Raw genomic sequence first — 8,532 nt, forward strand, 5'->3', positions numbered from 1 at the left:
CTTATTCTTTAAGAAAACTGAAGAGCCATGAGAAGAATTATGCTACCCATGATCTAGAACTGTTAGTTGTCATCCATGCTCTAAAGCTTTGGAGACACTACCTGTTGGGTAACAAGTTTACTTTAGTTATGGATCATAAAAGTCTCAAGTGGATCTTTACCCAGAATGAACTCAACATGAGGCAACGTCGGTGGATTGAAGTGCTGGAGGAGTATGATTTTGAAATCAAACACCGGCCTAGAAAGGAGAATGTAGTTGCCGATGCACTTAGTCGCAGGGCATTTCTTAATTCTCTAATCTTGCAAAATCCATCAACAGCTAGATCTCTAGCCACAAAGGTATCCATGCCAAACAACCCAATACTTGAGCTAGCTAGAGAAGAAGCATGCCATGATCCAACCTATCAAAAGATGCTAAGGGAGATCCCTATCAAGGATCAAGACCAAAAGCTACAAGCTAAGTATCATGAGTTCTCTATCAGTAGTGGACTTGTCTACTATAGAACGAGATTATGTATACCGGCAAGCCAGTCACTCAAGCATAAGATACTTTGGGAAGCTCATGATTCCCCTTTCTCAGGACATCCTGGCTATGCCAAGACCCTGAATGCAGTCTCAGGAAGAGCTACTATTGGGAGAGGCTTAAATGTGACGTTCTCAAATATTTCACCAAGTGTTTGTCTTGTCATCGTATCAAAGCGGAACATGTGAAAATGCCAGGAAAGTTGCAACCACTTGACATTCCTAAAATGAAATGGGAATTCATCAGTATGGACTTTGTTGTTGGTCTACCCCAAGTTCAAGGAGGATACAACTCCATTATGGTTATGGTTGATATGCTTACTAAGGTTGCACACCTTATTCCTGTTAAGACAAACTATAAAGCCTTAGACATTGCAAGGTTGTTCATCAACGAGATATTCAAGCTACATGGGTTGCCCAAAAGAATCATTAGTGATCGTGATTCTCTCTTCACATCACACTTCTGGAGAGCTATCTTTGAAGCCATTGGGACTCAGCTCTGTTTTAGTAAACTTACCATCCCCAAACTGATGGTCAAACGAACCGAGTCAACCAAGTCATCGAGGATATGCTAAGAGCACACTGCTGCCGTGAACCAAAAAGGTGGATTCAATACTTGCCACTGGTTGAGTTTGCCTACAATGCTTCTTACCAACAAAGCATTCAGATGACCCCTTTTCAAGCATTGTATGGGCATGACTGTCGAAGTCCTTTAGACTTCTCAAATCCAACCATAAGGGTTGAAGCTTCAAGGTAGATACTGGAAGAGATGGATGACCAAATGAAGTCAATAAGACAGGACATCCAAGCTGCCAAGGATAGACAAAAGGCATACGCGGATTTGAAACGTCAAGATAGAACCTTCGATGTCTTCATTCGTGTATGCGCAAAGAAGAGTTCCCTATCCTTAGGAGATTGCAAGAAGCTAAGTCCGAGGTATTGTGGACCCTACAAGATCCTTAAGTGCTTAGGACCCAACGCTTATAGATTGCAACCCCCTGAGAACCTAAAGGTTCATAATGTATTCCATATCAGCCTACTGAAGAAGTATGTACCTAATCCTAGCCATGTACTTGATGACCAATAAGTTGTAATGCCTAGCCAAGGAGTCCTTGAGCTATGGCCTGGCATGATCTTAGATGTTAGGAAGAGACAATTGAGATCCAGAACCTTGAGAGAATGCCTCGTCCAATGGAAAGATTATCCCGAGGAGAATGCCACTTGGATGGATGAAAGCACTCTCAACCAACAATACCCCTAGTTCATCTCGAGATGAGGACATCTCGATTCCTCCAAGGGGGTGACTTCCCACATGCCACGTAAACTTAACTCCCCGCACGCCGCGTAAACCCTATGCAAGGTTATCTTCCGCATTGCAATTGCCGGCAGTTTAATCCGTAACCCGCACGTGTGAAAACGGGACCTCCGCATTGGAAAATCGAGCCCAGGGAGTTCAAATCCACGTAACTGCGGGGAAACACCCTCTTGGGAGGGGCAAAATGAATAATATTAATGCAAATTTTTTAATCTTTACCCCTTTCCCCCGCTAATGTATGGCTGGAGGAGAGGGGTGTTGGGAGGGATGGGCTAGATGGAGTTGTGGGCTGCATAAGGAGGGGGGGGAGGCTATGCAGAGGCCACATGGGAAGCTTCTCTCCCCAACCCCCTTAAACCTATATAAGAACCCCCCCTTAGTGGGGAAGGGAGGAAGAAGCAGAGGACAACGGCGTGCTGCATAAAAGGAGGAAAGACGGAGGAAGGAAGGAGTCATCGTGCTGGGGAAAATGCCACTTCTGTGCTGTAGCCACCGTAGCCGCAGCCCTGTTGCGGCCAACGCCAACTGCTGCCTTGCTCTTTGCTAGTAGCGCCATCCGATTCGTCATCTCCTCCCCATTCATTACTTACCTCATGTTTTGTGACATCAGAAGCTTCTTATTAAGCTTCTAAGGGATAAGGCTTTGGCCTTGTTCCTATGACCTTCCCGGGTTTAAAACCGAGCTCATTAAGCTCTATTTCCACAGCTTCCTCGTAAAACTCCAATTCTCGCAAGGCCAAAGCTCCTTTCTCGCAACTCCATTCGTAAGAGCCCATTTTCGCAAACAAAGCTCAAATCCCATAAGCCCAAAACCCTTAAGCCCAAATCTCACAAGCCTCGGCCTTTTAAAAGATCCGAAGTTTGGTGAAGGTATCTCCTGCGTACGAGGGAGAAGGGCAAGATCTTGAGGCTGCTTACCAAGGCTGAGGAGATTCACTGATCGCGTAAGGGTAAGGGCAAACCGGAAGTCCGTAATCACACCTACGATGGCCCCCAGGAAGTCGCAAGTCGCGCCTGCGCGGGGGTTCTTCTCCTAACATTCATGTGGACATCTCCCCGAGCCCACAAATCCAGGTTTTTTTTTAAGTTTATTCTCACATAAAGAAATGATTTAGGCACGCTTAATTTCATAAGGAAGAATGCATTTTGCGCTTATCATTAAAGCATGTGGGAGCGATAAATGTAGACTTGACAAATTCTCTCTTTAAGCGTTAGACAAGGTTGGTACATGTCATGAATTTGGAATGTTGCATTTCTAGAATTGTTCATCTTAGGAGATTAGCTGCATGTTGCTAATTTTGGTGCATTTCCATAGTAATGAGTCCAAACGCCTATTACTTAGGGAAATGGAATGAAATTATTAAGTGCATTGGTCGTGAAGGAAAGGAGTATCTTGCATTTAGTCAATAATTCCCTTCGTTATGATTCACACGAGGAAATTGTTAACTTCCATTTCGCAGCATGAAAATGAACTCCGGTCTTGTAAGTTGCATGGAAAAAGGATGCTTGAAATGGATTAAATCAATACCTTAGTGTCGCATGAACTTCATTTTTTTGTATCTAGGGGTCGTATGTTACATATTCGCAAATTTCATTTTGTCAAGTTGCATTTGGAAAAGATTGCAATGCTTATTAAAACATGAAATTCCAACTCTTAGACAAAAGGTTGTAGGCATTATTCCTCAATGTAAATCCTAGTAGGTTCTATGAAAATTATTCTGCAAATTATCATGCATTTTGATTTTAACAAGGTTACGATTATTGCAAATCTAGTGGTATGTAGAAGCAATGAATGGCGTGTTTACGTGAATTGTGACATGTTGCAACTAGTTTCCTCCTTTAGATCAAGTTAACATCTCTAGGAATGGTTCGTTCTTATCGCAAGACAAGTAGATCGAATTATCTAAATCACCTAATCCGCAAGGGATTCGTGTAGGCATGGTTTAATCGATACGATAAATACCCCAAGTGCTAAGTAGGGTTTAGCACGTTAAGGATTTGGCCTAGTTTTGCACTTCTTGCCAAGTCAAAACCCTCATACCCAAAGGTCCTACCCACATTCACGCAATGTTGGGTCAATTTGATGCTCATGCAAGTAACGATCTAGGGTTTTTTTCCCTAAGGGTCATTCGTTCAAATGTTAAAACTCAGTTTGAGTTTGAATCCCTCGGCCTAGTGCAAGTAGGTTTGAGTTGGGTAAAAAGACACCCTAAACCTTGCTTCTTGTCTAAACATAATTCCTTGACCAAAAAACGCCGTTCAATGGGTGAAATGATCCCCTGGAATAGATGCGACACTTGTGCAACAAGTAGCAACGTCGCATGGCCTTGTGGTTTGATCACAAGAGAGTTTTGCCATTCCTTGGATTCATGGTAGATGAGGCAGCTGCCAATTGGAGGGCCATCCCCAGAGTGTTCAATGGTGGTCCAAACAATGTAATGCAAGGAAGGGAGAGATCTTGCTTATTTCATTGGGAACAAAGTCTCCAAATACACACATCATAGTATGTGCACAAGAGTTTTCAAGATGAGCATAAGCGCTTGTGCCCCATGTGGAGGTGTGCAGTCATGGAAGATCATGCAATAATGCAATATGGATTCATTCGGGCTTGGTGGGTCACATGAAAAGTTATGAATTGCAATATACCAGCAATGGATTGTTGGCTTAGTTGGTGGCATATCAGATATCCATGTTGGAGGTGGCACTTTGTTGGGGTAAGACTAGTTCGTAATAGTAGGATGTGACGTGTGGTGTATTTGTTTTCTCATGCTCCTTGGGTGAGTTACTCATGAATATATGTGTGCATCACGTGGGTTCAAAATAAGGTATTTTTAAAATACAATTTTTATACATTTTTTTGCATACAGAAGGGTATAATATAAAGGGGTTATTTATAGATTAAAAAGAAAAGAGTTATGTTTTATTTAGAAAAAATTCACAGATAAGGATATTTATAAATAGACCTTGAATGCACGTAATGTAAAGGATATACTTATAGTAACTTCCCCGAGTCATGCTCCATACCTTCTCGTGCTATATTTTTATCTAGGTGGTGGAAGACATTACTCATATGCCAACCACGAACTTGGCAGAGCCAATGCATGCAAGTTGGTTGACAGGGGAGGTATTCAAGGGATCTATCATATTGTACAATGCATGTGTCAGTGATTTGGCCAACACTCTACTACAGAGCACAAAACGACATGCATTCATTGGTGGAAAGTTCCATGGTGCAGAACCTAGTGCAGAGAAGCTTTTGAGTCAACTACAACAAGGAATTAACCCCACACCTCGAGCAACGGTAAGGATCATTGAGGAGGTGGCAAGAGGAACTGAATTGCATAAACGTCCCGATTTGTGAGGGGACAATGTGACTGTAGTAAGAAAACATAAGGTTGATGGAAAAGTGGGGTCTGAGGAAGCCAACGCATCTCACAGGCCTAAGTATGTGACCGAAAACATACCTAGAAGAAAGGGTACAAGAAAACTAAACTTTGAGGATCCTTTGCCTTCCGACCAATCAAGAGAAGTATCACCAAATTGTTTGAAAGAAATGGTGGTGGAGACAATCCTTTATGACACCATTGGGGCTATAAGAAGGATTGTAGCTTGTAGTTGTGTACAATGTCAAGGATGGTTGGGAGCTAGAGAGGGAAAATGCAAAATACCTATAAAAAATACATCACATGGGGTGCCTAAACCTTCATTTTGGGGCATCATGGAGTGGTCTAGCTCAAGAGGAGAAGCTAGCAATCAACATGGAATATGGCGCCAGTTCATGTGGTTTTGTAATGATAGTGTGGACCATGCATGGAACATTTGTTCTTCCATTCAACACGCACCACCCAAGGTTCCACACATATGGCTAGTGACATGAGACACTAATTTGACCATAGAAGAGATCCACATGTTGGAGAAAGGTGGGTTTGTTTTACAAAAGGTGGCACAAGAGGTGGATGTAAACGAGGGTTTGTGTAGATATCAAAGAGGTGTTTCACATGTTACAGGGAAATGGATAGACTCAATGTTGGCTCTAAATGCAATTGTAAAGGGCCACATAGTGGTGAAGGCCTTGAAGCATGAGGTTTTGAAACGAGCGGCAGCTAACTCAAGTGTCATGCATGAGTGTTTTCATGTGCACATTACAAAGAATCCAACATGTAATTGTTGGGATTTCATGGACTGTACTGCAGAAGGAGAAACGTATTTGGCATGCAAGCACCTATACTATTTGTACCTTCGAGTGTTTGGGATGGTTGCAAATGCCAACATGTTTATACACCAACCCACACTCACTAAAGAAAAACTGCACATTGTATTTGAAAGCAGAAGAACTTTTCAAACACCACCTATATAGTGACTAGCAATGCAATCCCAACACTACCTCTTAGCACAACCGCATTTTATTTTGTTAAGAAGTCATCGTTATAGAATCCATTTGGATGTCAAGCCTTTGGTGAACTTGTCTCTCTTAATTTGACAAGAAAAAGCACGTTTCCTAGAGTTAACACAATATAAATATACATTTGGATTGCTTGTATGAATTGTCTTATATCATATTTGTTGGGGAGAGGAGGGGAAGGGAGAGAGAGGGGAAGGGGAGGGAGCTATCAATGCATTGAAATTAAAGTTCTATAAACATCGAGTGGCTACCCAGGCATTCACATTATGTGTGTGTGTGTATATATATGAGAGAGAGAGAGAGAGAGAGAGAGAGAGAGAGAGAGAGAGAGAGAGAGAGAGAGAGAGAGAGAGAGAGAGAGAGAGAGAGAGAGAGAGAGAGAGAGAGAGAGAGAGAGAGAGAGAGAGAGAGGTTTTTAGAATTTAAGAGAAGCATTTGTTACAACACATGCCATAATTTGATGTGAGACATTATGATACAATGTGGACTGATTGCATGCATGAGAGAGAGAAAGTGAGAGAGGGAGGGAGATAAACACGGAGAGTGAGTGAGTGACTAAGATTTATATACGTATATATATGTACGTGTATGTACGTATATATATATATATATATATATATATATATATATATATATATATATATATATATATATATATATATATATATATATATATATATATATATATATATATATATATATATATATATATATATATATATATATATATATGGGTGATAGGAGGAGAGAGAATATAGAGTGAGAGGGAGAAATTGCATGTACAACCCTAAACCGAGAGAGAGTAAAGACATGGAGTAATTTGTGAGAGAGAGACAGAGGGGGAGAGAGAGAGAGAGAGAGAGAGAGAGGTGTGGGCCATGGTGTTTCATTCTTCCGGGGCAATCGCATGAATAAATCCACATTACGTGCTAGAGAGAGAGAAATCTTTTACATGAGATGGAGTGAAATTTGACCGAGTGTACTAGAAAGAGAAAAAGAGAATATGCACGTGAGAGAGAGAGAGAGAGAGAGAGAGAGAGAGAGAGAGAGAGAGTGTGTGTGTGTGTGTATGCATGTGTGTGTGTATGTGAGTGAGTGAAGATAGTGGTGGCAATCGTGGAGGTGGTGGGGATAATGGTAGTGGTGGTGGAGGTGTCAACAGTATTGGTGGTGGGCATAGAGATGGTGGTAGTGGTGGTGGTGGTGGTGGTGGCAGAAGTGGTGGCAACGGCCATGGCAGTGGTGGTGGAGGAAGTTGTGGTAGTGGTGGTGGAGGTAAAAAAAATCAAGGGGTGGAATGAGTGGACTATGTGGAACAATAAATGGAGGTTGCCCAGAGAAGCTCGCTCAAAAGCTCACTCAAAAAGCTTGCTTCTCGCATGCACTCCTTTTACGCAATTTGGGAGAGAGGAGGAGAGCTATGGTGTTGCCTTGAATAGGAAGGAACAGGGAATCCATGACCAACAAGTTCTGTTCTTGCTTCATCTTCATTTTCATGGATTTTCTTGATGCCCAAATCTTGAATCTTTTCTAGTGTGCCACTTGGGGCAGCCAAATGAGTGATTTTTTCTTGGTTTGTGGACAGTTTTGGACTATTCAAATGTGCCATAAACAGGGTAGCCCAGAGTCTACTCAATTTGTAGAGCTTGTAAGTGATCTAAGTGAATGTATGTATTGGATACAGTCCGTAAACAAAGGGTAACCTTGGGCATTCATTAGAGATGCTTATGATTATATTTGTATGCATTTTGGAGCATTGATTGAAGGATGGAATACATGTTATTGACAGGGCTGAAGTGCTTCTTTAGCTTTGACAGGGATTTGTGAGAAGTAATTGATTTATGTCCTAATTGCAAAGGCTTCTATCTCTATTAGCTTGAAGCTACAAGTACTTTTGAGGTGAATACCTATAACAATGAATGGACGACAACACCATGGATCATGGACTATGTTATGTATTTGTGTATGAGTTGGGCTATTGTCTCAGTGTGTCTTGGGCTTCAATCCTCCCTTGTTTGGATGTATTCAGTATGAGTTATGATTATGAGTTGATGTCTTCCATGTATGATAAGATGCTAAAATAATTTGGCTGGATTCACCTCTATTAATTCTCTTCTATATCTTCTATTTCTTTAAACCCCTTCTCTTTCATCTACTCCACTCCCTAAATCTCTCTTCACCCTACTCTCTCCTACCCCCATGGAGACTTTCGAACCCAAATGCTTCGATAGTGGTGAACTGGATGTGAAAGTCAATAGCATGTATGTTAAGATGGGAGATTCTACATGTTCAAG

The 8,532-nt window shown here is 41.7% G+C and overlaps 1 long non-coding RNA gene across 1 annotated transcript in view; it reads left to right on the top strand.

Moving 5' to 3' along the window:
* LOC148012221 (uncharacterized) overlaps nt 1–8,246 on the top strand; it is a 52,211-nt gene extending 43,965 nt beyond the window's left edge. Inside the window, exons 2-3 of the long non-coding RNA XR_015689123.1 lie at nt 2,834–2,910; nt 8,028–8,246. This is a non-coding gene — a long non-coding RNA (uncharacterized LOC148012221). The remainder of the gene's footprint in view (nt 1–2,833; nt 2,911–8,027) is intronic.
* Nucleotides 8,247–8,532: the final 286 nt, after the last annotated feature.

Source organism: Lygodium microphyllum, chromosome 27 (assembly GCF_053477565.2).
Source record: "Lygodium microphyllum isolate KBCC chromosome 27, Lygodium_microphyllum_v1.1.10, whole genome shotgun sequence".
NCBI classification, from domain to species: Eukaryota; Viridiplantae; Streptophyta; class Polypodiopsida; order Schizaeales; family Lygodiaceae; genus Lygodium; species Lygodium microphyllum.